We start from the raw sequence: 18438 nt of genomic DNA, 5'->3' as shown, positions 1-18438 counted from the left end.
ATAATCTTTGTCTGTCAAATAGGACCCTACGTTGAGAGACCAAATGGATCAATATCCATAGAGTTGTGTGACGGTATGAACAGAATGACATTGATGTCGGAGAAAATCTGTTGATGGCATGAGCAGAAGTCTTTATTTTATTGGTTGACGAAATATGATGGTTTCCGATTCGGTGTGGAAAGGCTCACAGAGACAGAGGGGCTCAAAAATAGCCAATTTAAATTGATGTGCAATTTATTTTCACTAATTATTCAAGTTTGGTCTGAAAATGCTTATATACAGAAGGTCAAATTTAAGTTTTTTTCAATGTGCCAACTTTTCTACCTTTACCAAGTGTGCACACTTCTAACCTGACACACACACACACACACACACACACACACACACACACACACACACACACACACACACACACACACACACACACACACACACACACACACACACACACACACACACAGCCTATATATGACATGCTTCCATCCCTGAGGACACCTCTACTGATGTAACCCTAATCTTAAACCTTTGCTTTAACCTCAGCCTGATCCCAGTTTAACCTGAAGCCTTTAGCAAAGTCCAAATCCTAAAACAAAAGCCTCTCTACAACTGGAGTACTTTCTCCTGCTTCTCGACAGAAGCAGAAGACATTACACACAGACAGAGGCCGGGACAGTGAGCCTTTGTTACGCGCGGCATGCTTCTAACTGGCAGTGGATGGCAGACGGAGGCAAGATCCCAATTATTGTTGGGATGAACAGCAGCTGTTTGCTTTCAGTGAGGTGGCTGGGAGGCTTGTTAGCTTTCCAGCGGCTGTAGGAGCTGGTCCTCTGGGAGCCTTGTTACCTTGTCAGCCGCCGTCCTCCACACAGCCCCGCTGAATCAACTATTAGGATTAAAACCACTTAGCCAATATTACGCTCATCGTGTAGCTCAGTCAGTTGTACTTTTCTTTTTTAATTTTCTGTTTACTCAGGTATGTGTGGACTGGTGTTCTGTACTGCGCTCTAATTGCATCACTCACACAGTTTGTAGGCTATAGTGTCCATTACAGGAATCAATTCAGACTGTGATTCGGACTGTGAGAATCCAACAAAGAACTTGAAATGATGTTGTAAGAGTACATTTCACCAGTCTCCCTGAAGTATTTATCCAACATTTTTGCATTTAAACAGCTAAATCACTTTTATCTCAGTGTGCCCAGTGCACAAATATGTCTATGGAGGTGTTTGACCTAGCTTATCAGATAGTTCATTCCAACAACTCCAAAACTGTCCTACATCATACTGGGATGCCTGTTCTGAATGAGGTCACTGTATAAATGTGGAATCTGTAGAATAATGTAGTCTGTCCAGTGCCAGGCCTCTGTGCATTTTGCTACTGGGCCGCAAAGAAACAATGGGATTTTTTAACAACAAAAAAGCTGCAAAATGATTATATAACTTTTTTTATGGGCTATTTGTGTGGTAATGAACTTGAGGCAGTCTGGGCTGCATTTGCCCTCGTTTGTTGACACATGCACACAACAATGTATTGATTTCTACCAGTACATGAGGTAACAGGGTCTGTTATTACCACCTTTCAGCAGCAGTACAAGCAATCTGTGTGAGGACTACCTGAGTGTTACTGAGAGCTCCAATTTCTAAATAAGTAAGTAACCAGAAGTTTAGTGTTTTTAGCTGAGGTTTGTCTAAGTGACTGCTGACGCCTCATATTAACTTAGGCAGAATTTTAGGATGGATTTTGTTCTGAACAAGGACAGTGAAGTTTGTCCCCTATCACTTACGTTGGACTTACAAAAGGATCTTTTAACAGCCAATAAGAAGACAAGCAACTATGACAGCGACCAAAAACTGTTAATCTGTGCATATGGGCATGTGGGTTTTGTTTTAAGACAGACTTGGAAAAAAGTGAACCTGTCTTTTAAGGATTTTAACTTTTAACCTGCAATAATTGTTTGTCCACTTGCAGCGGAGGCAAGATATAAACACTAACACACCATCATCCTGTTGATATGGCGAATGTGTTAGCATTTACACATCCAGCAGTCATCGGGAGTCTTTGTGTTTGTGTTCACCTGATGTATGTCAGTCCAATATTCTCTTAGGGGGAAACATCTAAATGCTCCACTATGTTCACCAGCGGGTCTCTGACTGTGTCTGTCTGCTGTGTACTGTACTGTACACTGGCTTTTTACAGCTGAAAACATTGAATGTCCTGCTGCTGCTGCTGGAAATGGCGGTAGTGGGAGCGCGGGCAGTGCAGACTCCTTTCACATTGTTTTCACGCTGTCATTTAATACATTTTTATAAAAAATATCCATTGTAGCTGCTTAAAAGAATAACTCCTCATGTTGTCCGCGGGTCAAATTTGACCCGTTTTCAAAGTTTCTGCATCAGAAATTTGGGTTTCTTTCAAGAAAATGGCCACAAAAAAAAAAAAAAAACGATGCCAACACAAACACGGACTTAAAGGAATAAAACGTCCGCGCTAAATGGAAGGGGGACGTAATTTAATGTCGGCTACTGACTACAACCACATCGGCATTGTGAAGTTATTTTATGAATGAAATAGACATATTATATACCTGAGGGTCAATTCGGGGTGGGTTTGGAATCATTTACAAGCCTGTAATCATCTCCATCTGTTGAAAGCCCGACTGAGATTGACTCGGTTTTCGCCCGTTGTCTTTCACTTTCCCTTTCAGCTTTTAGTTCTTCGTTTAATTTCCTTCTTTCCTGAGATGGTCCTGCCCCAGTATCAGCCATGACTAGAACAAATAACTTCTAAAATAAAGTAAGAACACAATTAGGCCTATATAAAGAAATCTCCTGCTACCCTTTACCTGGCTGGATACACTAACACAGGCTTTTCTGGTGTTACAAAGAAATCTGTGACCCGTCAGAATGTGTTACTGTAGCCCCCAATACCCTCCCTTGCCGTTGGGACTCTGTTTGGGCAGGCACTAATATAAACTCTGCAAAGGGATTTTTTATAAACATTATCAAAGTAGTGTTTCTTTTCACTGTTAGTCTTGTTTGTTGTTACAGGTCATTTATGACCATAACCTTCACAAAAAAGTGCAAAACTAGCGGTAGGCTAATAAGTTAGTGGTGAATTTGGTGGTAGTGAAAAAGGCGCCAAAAAAAGTGTCCAAAACCTTGAAAAAAGCGTCAACATTTTTTTTCACGGGAGAACAACAAGTTAGATGGTCGACGGGAGGACACCACAAGGGTTAACAGCTGAAATCTTGTTTTTGCTCAAATCCCATGGTTGAAATTCTCTCTCTAGAAGTGAACAGGGTTTGTCGGTACGCCATGGCGTCACTGTTGGGTGTGGTCACAGATGCAACGGAGAAGACTTCTGAACACAACCAGCGTCAACAAGTGTGTGTAACACACTTTCAACCAGAGGAGGTCAGTGAAACACTGCTGTTTGGCTTCATCCCTAATCCCAATGGGCCTGTTTCAGTGAACTACCTCCCCATGTCCACCTTTATTCTGATCACCTGTCCCATTAAACAAATGTGTCTGGTCTCAGCCACTACAGTGAACCCCAGAGAGACTGTGGACAGGCGGAGACACAGAGCAGGGATGAAGAGGACGGTTTGTCCCCTCTAATATGTTTCCATCCACTCGTCAATCAAATGATCTGAAGTTCCCTAAAAACATTCATGTGAGTAAAGCCGGTGAAAGTGTGTAACCATCCAACGGCTTTAAAGCGAATAAAAACCTGTGCGTAATGACGTCATATGCTGTTTTGCGGTCAAATTGGTATATCGAATAGATTTGAGATATTTTGATGTGTTTCCATTCATTTTCACACTGAATCGCTCAACTTCTAAGCTAACATTTGGGAACAAAGTTTGTTAGCCAAAATGGATGGTGCCTGGTGGACCTACATGATATAAATGATTAATACTGCACAAGTGGTAATAGTGCTTATGTGCCAGCTGATAGCGACATATCAAGCTATAATCAGACAACAACGACCCTATCAAAACATCGCTATGATGATGCAGATGCACGTTGGCATTTCTCAGATTTTTGCTATCTAAAATAGCCATTGTATTTTGCTCGTAAATTAAATGGTAAGTCTGTCGTCTCCTCGTTTGTCCACTTATATCAGTCTTTGTTGACACCCGCCGTGTCTGCAAAGAAAGTCGAAATGACCTAAGACTTCATCTTCTTTGTTTTACGACGGGTTGCAATCATAAAATGACCTAAAATGTAATCACAATTCATTATTTATTCGGCAAATAACGTTTCCATCAGCGCATTAGACGTTAACGATTGTTAACGATGTTGTGGAGTAGCAGCGACCACGACCAGGCTCGGCCTCCATTTATTTGTCAGGCAAAGCAGAGCCACAGCTGTGTTTGTTAGGCTGCCAGCCATTCAGCTGCAGACACATTCATCAGTATGAGGCCATGTTGACTCGTTGTTGTGTTTTTGCATATTAAATGTTCCATGTCCTCCGGTCCAGTGGACACACTGGCAGGTGCACACAGGACTCAGCTCAAACAATCACCCATCGGGTGTGCGGAGGGCTCCTTTAAGATTTGTAATAGGAAGTAGTACCAGAAGTACGAAATAAGAATGTTAAATATAGTGCTGATGTGACAACTTGTTTGAAGGAAAATGTATCTTCAGGTTTTCTTAGACTATACATCAACCAGTAAACTCTGGTGTATTACAGGAGTTGTGTTTTGTGATGTAGAGCTAACTATGGAGCTATGGGTCCTGTAATGATATATGGTGTCACTGCAGGTACACACCAGCTTAGTCTCGCAGTGCCAACCCTTCCTCCACAGCGATGTTTTTTTAATCCTCCGTGTCCTCCGTGGCTACTAGCAACTGTGTGGGGGAGGGGTGGGGGGGTGGTGCGTGATCACATAAGGCTTGTATCATGTGGACGCACCGACAGTTTTTTTGTCATTACTTAGAATTCCTCATGGCGGAGACTGAAACTATGCACTAAAGCTTTAAGGAGGCAGGTTCCGAGTGGTGGATGGGTCAAACAAAGACCAGGGTTTGTATCTTGTTTGAAAATGAAAGTAAACAGCGATTTATTTAAAACACTTTACGGCTTCCAGGCTAGAATGCACCCCAATTGACAGAAAAAAATTCAGAAAAGCTCCAAGACAAACTGACTAGATGAAAGTTCATTTGATGAAGAGGGATGATCAATGAGATCAGGTTGCCTTCAAGTGGTTCTTTGCTTTTGGCTTTTTTGATCGCTCCAATAAACTTCATCTCAACACTCCAACCAGGGCAGCTCACCAACACATAAAGGAAACCTGATCTGACAAACGGCTGACATACCAGACATGTTCTTGAACTGTGGCTTTGCTGAACTGTTGCTGAGCAACTAATCTAGTCAGTGAAGTGTCCTTCAACCGATTAGAGCAGAGGTGTCAAACTACATTTCACAAAGAGCCACATTGGAAAATGAGAACCACACTGGGGCCAAGACACGTACAGTTTATTAACATGATTTTATTTAATCGGAAAAAGTAAAAATATTTGATTGTATTATTACATGTCTCATACAGCTCCACATACAATTTGGGCCACATAAAGCCCTAAAAGAGTCAACAAAAAAGATCCTTAGTCATTATAGAATTTAGCAAAACAATGCATTCTGATTACGTTTCAGAAGTAGGCCTGAATATGCAAACTGGCTGGTTGTATGGGAATTTCTGAGTCCCAAAGTTGGCAAATCTGCCAAATTTGGCTTTAAGTGATGCATAATTGCAGTTTGCAAACATTTTCCCATCTTATTGGTTTGGTGCACAACTAAAAATGATTGTGAACCTAAGTTGATTTGCGGGCTGGATCAAAATTTGTGAGGGGCCGGATTTGGCCCACAAGCCTTGAGTTTGACACGTGGATTATAGGAAAGACTTGGACACGAAAGCTCCTCTGAACCCTTTTCTCTCTACAAACAGTTTTTGCTTATACACTATTGGTACACTATTTACCTTTTTCTGGCGCTTCCCACCATATCTCGAGGCCTTTATGAGCAGATATGCTATAGAATATAGAATATCTATCTCAATGACAACTGAGAAAACTCTATCCTCTGATGATGACCTTGATAAAGAGTTGAATGATCCAGGTGGATCTTGAGTTAAAGATTATTTTGTCCAATAGCTATGCAAGAAATGTTTTATAACAATATAGCCTCCTATAACAGTTGCCTCCAGTGATTGTGCTAAGTTAGGCTGATATCATAAGCTGTGTATCTGCAGGTATGTGCAGTAGTAGCCAACTGGTATCGACGGAGCAACATCCAGACATTCAGGCTATGTTTAGATGGAAACTGCGGAATGGGAATGGGAATCTGCGTGCGTATGGTGACGCAAAAGTGTGTGAAATTCTATGTATGCACACCAGGCGGCTAGGTGGTAGCGTGAAGCACTGCCACACAACACCACCAAGTCTGCGCGCCTGCGTAGAACCTTCCTTCTACTTCTCTCCCTCTCCTCTCCCTGGTAGCGCGAAGCGAACAACAAAAGCTGGCCATTTTCTCTGGACAGACGAGGAGGTGGAGTTATTGCTCCAAACAATGTGCACACAGACACACACGCGGCACACACACACACACACACACACACACACACACACACATGCAAAGCACACAATCGGCACACATGTGTGTACACACACACACACACACACACACACACATGCAAAGCACACAATCGGCACACATGTGTGTACACACACACACACACGCACATACTCACACAGTGCGTTTTTACCCTTTAGACGGGAACGCGATGGTGGAGCGTTTTTAAGATTTCTACTCTGGAGGGTGGTTTCACTTTTTTGCGTTTTTAAGCCCCAAAAATGCTGTCTAAACAAAAGGCACATCTGATGAAATATTTTGTCGTTTTCACCCGCGAGCGTATTCGTGTAAACAGGGCCTCAGATTAGCAGTGTAAATCCTCCCACTCCCCCCATGACGGACGAGGTCATTTTATTCAGCATGGAGTCCAATTGCCAGGTCAAAGGTCATCATCCGATCAATGGCCACTGAGAGAGCAGATAGGAGAGGCAACACACTGTGTTTCTGATATTGATGGGTTATTTCTATAAAACAGGAAGCAGTTGAAGTCTGACAAAGACGTTCACATATGGGAATGATGCCTGGCCGAATTAAAGCCTAATACAAAACAATACAAGTTATTTATCCCTGTGGGAATTGGATATATAACTCTGACTCTTTGTGAATATGCAGAGGTGGGTTTTCAATCTAGATTTAAAAATTTTTAAACTTAGTGTGCTTCTTTAACATGTAGTAGGGGGCCATTCCACAGATGAGGGGCACAGTAAGAGAATGCTCTATAACCAACGGATTTGTAGTTTTCTAGGAGAATGACCAGGAGACCCGCATCAAGGGAGTGGCGAGATATGCCGGTATATTTAGTGTAATAAGCTCCAATAAATAAGGTGGTGTGAGTCCATGCAGGGCCTTATATGTTAAAAGAAGAACCTTATAATCAGCTCTAGCTTGCACTGGGAACCAGTGAAGACAGGCCAGAATGGGTGTTATGTGATCATATTTTCTAGTTTTTGTTTTTGTGTTCTGAGCAAGCCTCTAGTGGCACAATTTGAAAGACCAGAAAAAAGGACATTGCAGTAATCAAGTCGGGAAGACACAAATGCGTGGATTACATTTTCAGCATCACAAAATGATAAGATGGATCGAATTTTTGCTTTTTTGCTTTGTTGAGATGGAAAAATGCTCTTTTTTTGTGAACATCTTTTTTATTTTATTTTAATAATACATGTACAATACAAATACAGGATTTTCATAAAAAGAGAGAAAACACACCCTCCCTACCCCAACAGGAGAGCCATACAGGTATATTCACACCCATTATATATATATATATATAAAAAAAAAGCCCAAGATCACATTATTAGTATTACTCAAGAGTCATTCCATTCTGTTCCAAAAAATGAAGGAAGGAGTCCCAGGTCCTGTAAAATATGTACTTTTTTCGTTTGATTGAGTGAGTCAGTCTTTCCATTGCTATACAAGAAGACAATTCTTTGATCCAGAACCTATCTAAATCAATCGATAGAGGTTTTATAGGGATGTTGAACTGTTGGATTCAGCCTTTCTCGCTCATTAAGAAAAAGTATAGATGACTTTGATTTGTTAACTGTATATCCCGAAAACATTCCAAAGTCATTAATCAAATTATTAAGAGTGGGTATTGAATCTTTAAGTTAAATAAACAATTATATCGTCTGCAAATAGCGAAATCCGATGTTCTAGACCTGCAATTTCAATTCCCTTTATACCTGGGCACATTCTAATTGCAATTGCCAGGGGTTCCAGGGCCATTACAAATAATAACGTTGATATAAATTAAAGGGTTTGGAAGTTAAATTATTTGTAATGATGTCTGCGGTCTATAATATAAAATCTTTACCCACTGGCAAAAGTTCTGACCGTATCCAAAACGTTCGATTACATCAAATAGATAAGACCATTCGACTCTGTCAAATGCTTTTTCTGCATCTAACAATAAGATACATGAATCCGTAGAGCCGTTCTTCTCATAAACAATATTAAGTACTCGCCTGTTTTCTCCTCCATGGATCGCATAAATCAAGTTCTTTTATGAAACTATGAATTGTTTTCCTACTTTGTATGTGAGCTGTGTCTTTACTGTTGTACCTATCTAAATTTGGGTTTAATGTTACATTAAAATAAAAATGCTGTCTTGGTAATAGCCTTGATGTGAGAGTGGAATGTCAGGCGAGGATCAAAAAAACACACCAAGGTTTTTGATGATCAATCTTTCAGAGATAATACAACCATCAATATTAATTCACAGATTCTTAAACAAGTGACCATGTTTGGCAGGTCTTACTACTAATAGCTGTTTTATGTTGGTCAGAGCCAGAACCAGAGATGGTACGGACAACATCTGTGTCTCAACAGGTAACGGTATGGACAACATCTGTGTCCCAACAGATAACCGTACGTCAGCGCGGACAACAGTGTGTCCGAGCAACTGGCTGATCGGGAATTAACGTAGGCTTGCTGCATGTAAATATTAGCATTACATTTTATCAGCAGTAGAAAGTAACTATACCATAGGTCTACTTAAATACAATTCGAATCGTAAGGTGTTCAGTGAGTTTTTCCATTTTCTCCTACTTTATACTTCTACTCCTACATTAAGTAAAGCCTATTGTACGATACATTTTACTTCACTATTTATATTATAACTTTAGTTACATTGCAGATTCAGATTAATAAAACAAAATACTATGAATAAATAAATTATGATTGATAGAATCGGATAAAGGTTGGACTTTGTTGATCCTGTGGTGAAATCCACAAGCTACTTGCCAAGTCATACTTCCACGGATATTTTGGTAAAAGTACCGCAAAAGTAGTGTAAAGCATAACAATTCAGAGACAGTAATATTGTAATAGAAGTAATTACTCTCAAATGACAGTAATTAGTAATATATAATGTATTACATTTACAAAGTACCTCGCCCAACACTGTTTGCGACCTAATAGCTTCAGAACAGGACTCTGCAGATTTTCCAGCTCTCACTACTTCCTTCCTGCTGTGTCAGTCTTTCTGGATATAAAACACTGCACAGGCTTCATTATGTACATTTCTCCAAAAACACTGCTGACATTTTTCTCTCGTTCTGCTCACAGCTCCATCCAACACCTTCACCGCAGATTGATGCTTCACCTTATTTTATAGTAGTGTTATTGATTAGCACTGGGCTTGTCAGTGGTGCATAAAATTAACACTGTGTTATAGGGGCATGGATTTCTGTCAACCCTTGACAAGATAACCCATTATTGGACGACTGCTCCTAATTTGTTTTTGTTTATTCAGAAGTATAAAGTAACATTCAGCCGGCCCCAATAATAAGTGTATTACCTGCAAATCCTCGTTGCGCCATCGACAGCCACTAATCTTTGCTGCTCCTAATTACATCAGGATTCTCAACCTTAATTAACCAATCTTTACCCCATTTTACCTGCTTAATGCTGCACTCAACCAAACTGCATTTGTTCAACTGCCTCCGTTTGCGGAAAATGAGTTTCCAGTTCTCCATTTGTCACTTTTAAAGAAAGCAAATGTCCTTAAATGTTATGAGTTTAAAATCTCGTTGTTTGTTTTTTACAATCTTATTATTTTATTTATTGTTATTATTATTTAATTTTTTATTTGTAATTCTGTCTTTTCAGCCTGCAGTCACATCTCAGGGTTCTCCAAACACACAAAAAAAACAAAAAAAACCTTCACCATACATCAGTGAGGATGGTTTAGTTCTGGTTTTATTTGTCCTGGTTTTGACATATCAGAATCTGAGATTTCAGCTTCCATCTCTATACAATGGATGATGCTAGACCATGGAGACACTTTTTCTGTAAAAACATGAATCTTTTATTTAAATTTATATATATAAAAGGGGTATTAGAGACCTAATGCCAAATATCCCCAGGTACTTCATTACTTTGTCAGCCCATCTGAAAGAAAAAAGGTTTTTAAAGTTCATTATTAGCTTGGAGTAATTCTTGTGGAGCTTGAGTTTGTACCAAAACAATACGTGGAAATGCAGATATACAGTGGCAGTTCTATGAATTTCTCTAATTGTGAGATGCCTTTTCTTCCCAAAGCCACATGACTAAGGGCTCAATTGGCAATTGCAAAGGGGCAACAGGGGGCAAACTCTTTTACTGTCTATGGGGGCAACCCTGTCGAGTGCCACGGGACAGTGTAAATGCAGTTGAATGTATGTCATTAATTTGCAGAGGCCAATGGCTAATTGAAAAAACTAATTGAAAGAATTAAATTATTATTATTAGGGGTGGGAATCACCAGAGGCCTCACCATACGATACCATCACGATACTTATGTCACGATACAATATTATTGCGATTTTAAACATATCGCAATATTCTGCGATATATTGCAATTTATTACCTTTTTTCCAACTTCAAATTTTTCCCAATTTCAAATGATGTCCCCAAAGAACGATTTTGTCAACATTTGTTTTATCTAAAAAGATACATTTCTCTGCTTGTTCATCTCACTTCAATTGTATTGCTGCAAAATGGGGATTGTCAAGCAGACAGACTGACCAACACATATATCATAAAAGATCGATACTTGGCGTCTGTGTATCGATACAGTATTGCCACGAAAAATATCGCGATACTATGCTGTATCGATTTTTTCCCCCACCCCTAATTATTATACTGGTATAATAATTTAATTCCTTCAGTTTTTTATCAAAATGCTTTATGCCTATGAAATGCTTTATATGTTTGCTTACCATAGCACACCTCCTATCTCACCTGATAAGAAATGAAGCTATGTGAGATTGACTACAGTTCAGTGGTTAACACCATAGTTCCCTCCAGGCTCATCCCAAAACCCAAGGACCTGGGATTAAACACCTCACTGTGCATGTGAATCCTTGACTTCCTGACAGGCAAACCCCAGGTGGTGAGAGTGGGGGCGGACATACCTCTTTCACCTTCATCCTTAACACCGGAGCACCTCAGGGCTGTGTCAAGTCCCCTGCAATACTCACTGTACACACACAACTGTGTACACTGTAAGAAAAAAATCCGTAGAAAAACGGATATTGTCCTGGCAGAAAATTACCAGTACCTTTTCCGCTGTGGTGGCCAACCTGAAGAAAGTAGAGGACCTGACTGCTGGTGGCAGGACAACAACCTACTTCTGAACGTCAGTAAGACTAAGAGAGCGGATAGTGGACTTTTGGATGAAGCAGGGAAGGAACTACGCCCCCCTTAATATCAAAGGCTTCTTGGGTTCTTCTATACTGTATCTGACTACACAAGGCCATTATATGATCGAGGTGAATAAACTGTTTAGGGGAAACTGCTTTTAATGCTGACACCCTGGCAGTTTTGGTGTTACTTTGTAGATAATACAATACATTTGTCAATGATAGCAATGCTGTTGGACTTTAAAAGCATGTATATGGTGTGGTTGGGGCATATTTTAATGTTCTGGTAATGGTCTGGTTTTACTGGCCGTTGGGCTAGTTTTGTTACACAGATCTGGCAACCCTTGGGCGCTATTGTTGGGAGGGGCGAATTGGATCCAAAATCTGCCCAATTGTCCCCCCCCCTGGAATTGTACCTTACATGATTACATGTGACAAATAAAAACTGATTGATTAATTGATTGATTGATAAGAGGGAAATGGGTCTGTAACTGCTCAGAGTGCTTTTTTTTTTACGAGAAACGCAGTTTGAACTAATGACAAGAACAAGAATGACACAGAAAGCACTTCACTGAAGTTAAAAGCATGATTTTATTTCTAAATACGCTACAAGTCAAATGGCAAAACAGGAAAATCTCTTTCACCTCTTTTTTGTAAATTTGAACCCCTGAGCACCACAATCCAGCATTCCCATAATGAACTGGATTTATCCAAGATGAACAAAAGGGAAATTAAAGAAACATTTAAAGCTTCATACACAGCTAATAAAGCGATTAGTGTCTAAAAACTACCAGCATAGCATAATACAAAGTAAACAACATGTTATTTGATTACATAAGTCAATTCTTTTTTTTTCTGCATGCAGAGCGGTCACTTTCTCTTTGCTTGTCTGCTCTGCTGTTGGTTATGACCTAAAAATCGTGTGAGCATGGTCACAACTTGAAAAAGTCTTTGGTGAGAAGAATGCCAGTGATTCCATGCTGCAGCCTCAGTCATCTGAAGTGTTCAGTGATTGGCATCATTTAGCAGTATGTACAGGAGGAGGGGGGGGGGGGCGGCTGAGGAATAGACTGTGCCGGTGCTCTGTTTACAGAATGTGAGACAGGGCACCTGGATTATGGAAGTAGGAAATTTAAACGGTCCTGAATGGCCCCTGAACCAGGCGCATCATACAGTGCATCACAATCTTATATAGTCATCTCAGGGACAATTAAGTTGCTCAGATTTGTATTATTTGTTTGGGGGGAATGTTAAAAATACAAACTCACTGGTTTTCTTTCCCTCTCACTGACTGAATTTGAGTTTAAACGCCTTTCTCTCTTGAAATAAATCATGTTCTCTTACTTTACGTTTGCCTTAAAAGTCACCACCCAGTGAGTTTGTTTTTTCAATGTCCGGAACCCCTGAGTGACTGAAATGTCTGGGTTTCTGATCCAAGCTGTGATACATGTAGATCATTCATCATCACAAATGGTACTAAGGTGAATGGACCCAAGACAATCCTACAGATTCTGGATATTAGCCATGAGACACAGAGTTGTGAAGGGGAGAAGCTGCTAGTATTTCTAATATGTGACAGAGCAGACTCTTGTTCCTTAGGAAACTCAGGTCCTTTAATTTGTGCAACAAGATGTTGCAGATCTTTTACCAGTCTGTTGTTGCAAGTACAATTTTCTTTGCTGCAATGTGCTGGGGTAGTGGCATCAGAGCCGGAGACCAAACCCGGCTGAACAAAGTGATCAGAAAGGCTGGCTCTGTTCTGGGAACCACTCTGGAAGTGTTAGAGGTGGTGGAGAAGAGGATGCTGCACAAACTGTTGTGCATCATGGAAAACACTTCTTATCCTCTTTAAGACCTCTTGGTCAAACAGTGACACACTAACCCCCAACGCACACGTGTCAAACTCAAACTCAAAACTCAGACTTTGAAACGTTGCATATTCAGGCTGTGAAACCGGATGCTGTGAGTCGGCTGTGTGGTAGCACAGTTTGACACCCCTGTCCTAATGGAATAAAGACTGATACAGACACACTCACCCTGGACTCATACATCTTTCTTAATTATATTATCGGAGCTGTAACCGCACTACATTTTTACAGTATAACTTGCATTTCATTTTGCATTACTTGCACTATGTCCACCTTCACAAATGTATTTATGTGAAGTATAAAACATTATTATGCTTATTCATTGATGCAGTGCCGCTGAGTCTAATTATATTAGTCTGACCAATGGTATTAATGTTCTTTTTACTGGCGCTTCAACCAGGAGAGTTTCATGTCCATACAAGCCTTGAAGCGCTCCAACTGTGAGTCACCGAACATTTGTCTATGAAAATTAGGGCTTTTGCTTCCAGAACCCTGGATTCCTAAAATAACTTCTCCCACTTTGCAACTCTATTTAGACTGGATAAACATCTGTCCAGCTGTTTTGAGAGCAAAACATTCAAGTCCATTAGTATTGAGCTGATATCGTTTCAGTGTCCAAGTTTGTGTATGAGGAGGGGATTCTTTCCTTGGATTGTTGCTGTGTCTATACCTGCAGAACTGTCTGATTGCTATAGAACACATTTCAAGTACACACGAGAATCATAAAGCACAACCACCTTCAACGGCTCAACCGACAGCTGAGGAGTCCGCTCATCTTATTGGCTGAGGATTGTCCTCTGCTGCACGACTGTGTTTGTACAATTTCAACATCACCATCTATACATACAGTCACACAATATATTATTAGCTTTATCACCAGTAATCAGCCTGGAGCGTTACACTGTCATCATGACACTAGACTAGTCATAGCATTTTAAATCAACAACTGTGAAAACTCTGCATGAAAAATCTGACGAGATCAGGCGAGAAAGACAGCAACTCCAAAAAAGCACACAACTGTTGATACATTTTGTGCAAGTGGACGTTTTGGCCTGATGATGTTAGGATCAAAGGTCTGTGTGTGTGTGTGTGTTTGTGTGTGTGTGCGTGTGTGTGTGGGAGGGGGATTGAGGTAGATAGATACTGATAACAAAGTTTGAGAGTTCGACAATTAACCCAACAAACTCTCCAATGGAGACACTGTTTCTAAATCACATCAAACATATCTTAGACGTTTTGTTACTTATCAGCCGATATATTGGGCTATAAGTTAATATTGGCTGATACATCTGTTGAGCTCTAATCTTTAACAGTGTGACAGAATGATCTCAGCTCAAAAGTCCACTTAGTGTTTCAAACTGCATCCCCCAGTCTTTATCTGTGAAAAAGGACATTTTGTGTGCTTATTTATAGCACGACGAATATGAAACCAGACCGGATGACACCGCCGTCCTCAGGCCCCACTGACGACAGAACAGATAGATCAAATCTGTGCCAGTCATTGTTTCAACGTGCTGTCTTCCTCTTTACTGTATGGTCATTTTTTCATGCAGATCGGATTCGTTTTGACACGCGTCCCTACTTTGTCCCACAAAAGGCTGTTTTGTTGCGCCGGCACAACACCCAACATAAAAAGCACTTTGAACATGTTGCTTAATTCTTTAGTCTAATCTTTTGTTTTGTTTTTGTTTTTGACTGAAAAGCATTTTGTGTTCACACAAATACATGGATATGAAACACCATGAATGCAATGGCAATTAAGATTGTGGACATGCTTGTTGGCACAGTCTATAACAAATGAGGTAGATGTGTGTCAATAAAATATTCCCTTCTTTGGTATAATCATACAAAATATGAAGAAAAAAAAAATACTCCAGTGATCTGTTGAAGTAAAACATTGGTTTTCAGGTGGCTGTACAATAAAAAATAAATGAAATTTATGAGGTATATCTTGTATTCATACTACTATGACTATATACAGGTAGATTGGTGAGGTATCTGCATTCAAGAAGACTCTTAAAAAGGGTTTGCAAACAAAGTGGTGGCGCTGAATGCAGGATCGAATATAAAACATAATAAATAAAATCTGCAATTAAATGCTTGAACAGACTTAATAAAAACCCATATATCTTCAAACTGGTTCCCATTTCCCTTCACAATAAAGAAAAAAACATTTGATATCTTTATGAAAGCTGAGAATAAAAGAAAAGAGAGAAATGAAAGAGGGAGAAGGTCTCTGATGTTAGACACAAGTGCATTACTGATAAAAAAAGAAAACCTGGATTCTATTCACAATATAAAACTTCTGGGTGACTGATGACAACTTCCTGTTGTGACCTCCTTTATGTCTGATCACTCGCTGCCTACGTGCTCAAGTGCTCGACTCTTTCCTGTCACCATCCTTTCATTCAGCGCCATGCAAGGACTCTCTGCATTTATTTCTTCCAAAGACTCCGTCACATCAGCTTTGTGCTTATTATGTTAACAAAACATCTCTGATATTTCCTACATGTTAGTGGTCCTGCTGGCTTCAGTTAATGTAGGTTGCAGAATATTTCTTTAAAGAGCAATGCAATCCCATGCGCTGCAGCTCTACCGCCCTCAGCCTCGGCAGAGATTTCTGTAAGTAGTTCTGACCACAACCACAACCGGTGGAGCAATGATGTCGATCGCAATATTTACTGTAACGAATGAGGAAAGCATCGTATCCGGAACAAATGCTTGCCATCACTTTTAATTTAAGATGTCACTGTACACTCTGGAAAGGCAGAGAGGCAGGATTTAGAACATGTACTTTTCTTGTCGTCATGAGAAAGATATTCTACGCTTGTTTCGAAACCAATTCATGTAAAAATATTTTGCGATATCGGCTTACAAAACGTGTATTCTATGATCAACACGACGTGCTTCTGGGATCAGGCATCTGATCATGTCACAATCAAGCGACACTTATTTTGTGATCACAGCAAAAGAAAACCTAGGGGGGGGGGGGCGGGGGGACTACACTAATGTCGTGAGCAGCCTTCCCCTGTAAATGGCTTCCAAGTGCAGTAGATCCTTCTAGTGGCCATATTGCAGGTCCTGAACAGAACTGGACACACATGATTGGTTACTGAGCTTGATTTCATCACTGATTAGCGAATGATCTGCTCTTCTAACTACCACAGTTACATCTGATTAGTACACCAGCTAACATACTAAAAGCTAATAACTGTATCCCAAAACTATACTATGAACTCATCCTAACTGTGTGAAAGAGTTTTTTTTAAATTTTATGTCCCAGAATGCATATGTCCCTTGCTGCCAGTATCCCACCCTACCTAAAAATGACCTACCTAAGTACTGTGTTAACAAAAAACATTCTCCACACAGACCTCTTTTTATGTGCGTGACATCGTCTGAATGAAAAGTTTATGAATGAATTGGTGTCTGGCATCACGTTTTTATAATACGATCATCCATGTCTGGAAAGATGTGGGAAACTGGTGGTTGGCGGTCTGAGTAATAAATCTTTGGTGAAATTTCCTTTCCATTTAAAATGTCCAACGGTTCAGAGCTCAGATTCCCTGATTTCTTATATACTGTGTATTATAGTGAGGCAGACCTGGCAACCTGCACAGCGGCTTTAGTTCTGCAGGGGCAACATGTATTTGATCACTTTTAGCGCACCCTTGGGCTGTCACAAAGTCATCTCGTTGTGCTACACAATGACAATAAAGTGTTTGAATTAAATTGAAATTTGGTTGGGTGTCTATGTATGTCTTTACTTTGGAGTCATTTTGATTATTACTATTATAATTTTTGGTACTGTGCACCCCTAAAGCCCAATGAAAAAAACCTGTCTTGTAGAGGGACCCTGCGTGAAAATGTAGTTTTAATACATAGTGGAGTTGAAATTATGCTTACATATCCTTAAACAAATATGCTTAATTTCATTAGTACAAAACTAGCTGACACACAGCGAGCCCGGGGCGGGATAGTGTTCCAGTGTAATACTTGGGGCCTAATCTGATCCTGATAACATACTGTACATATGTATAGTATTAGTTTTACAACATGGGATTGGGACATACCCGTGGATAGAGAGCTATGTATTAACTCTTAGTTGCTTGGTTCCATTGTCCTCCTGGCTATAGTTAGCCATCCACCAAGTTGCTGATTGTCTGTGGATTGAGCTGATTGCGTTTAAGAAAAAAAAGAAATCCACATATTAGACTCCTCACTCTCACTTCCAAGGTTCCTGCGTTGATGCACACATACATCACTCTTTCCAGCCATGTTGTCGGCTATAAGTTGAGACATTATTTAGCAACTGTCCAATGGAACATGAGAGCATACGGTTAAGCGGTCTACACAGCCTCTCTACAGAAAACATGATGATTTTCATGGGATGTGCTTCTTGTGTTCTAGCTCTAGTCTTCAGGTTTGATCATTGGCGTGAAAGCTCAGTGTAAATGCTGGACGTGCTGAACCAGTAAAGACTGGTCTTCTTCTTTGGTATCAGCTGTAAGCAGTGAGTTTCTGAGGTCTGTCATAAAGCCTTTAAACATCATCATCAGACGTCATGTCTTGTTGAAGGTTAGCTGTTCAGCTGCCTCTTCTTTAGATTTGAAATGGTGCGCAAGAGGTTCGGATTCATCCAGGTTGCACCTGAAGCTGACGGGTGACCATGCTTCAGAAGTGCTTCACGCAGAACAGACGTCTTTGACGATGTGAAAGACAATAGTAACACACAAAGGTTAAATGTCCTCGGAACACACTGCTGATTCAGAGCAGGGAGAGTGTGGTGTGTGTGTGTGTGTGTGTGTGTGTGT

General features: G+C 40.3%; 1 long non-coding RNA gene across 1 annotated transcript; it reads left to right on the top strand.

Moving 5' to 3' along the window:
- The first annotated feature begins 1593 nt into the window (after window positions 1-1593).
- Window positions 1594-3692, top strand: LOC120561443. Its single transcript, XR_005639596.1, has 3 exons — window positions 1594-1647; window positions 3289-3413; window positions 3538-3692. It is a non-coding gene; the product is annotated as an uncharacterized LOC120561443 (long non-coding RNA).
- Window positions 3693-18438: the final 14746 nt, after the last annotated feature.

Source organism: Perca fluviatilis, chromosome 6 (genome assembly GCF_010015445.1).
Source record: "Perca fluviatilis chromosome 6, GENO_Pfluv_1.0, whole genome shotgun sequence".
NCBI classification, from domain to species: Eukaryota; Metazoa; Chordata; class Actinopteri; order Perciformes; family Percidae; genus Perca; species Perca fluviatilis.
The sequence above is the reverse complement of the archived record's forward strand: the minus strand, read 5'-3'. Positions and strand labels throughout refer to the sequence as shown.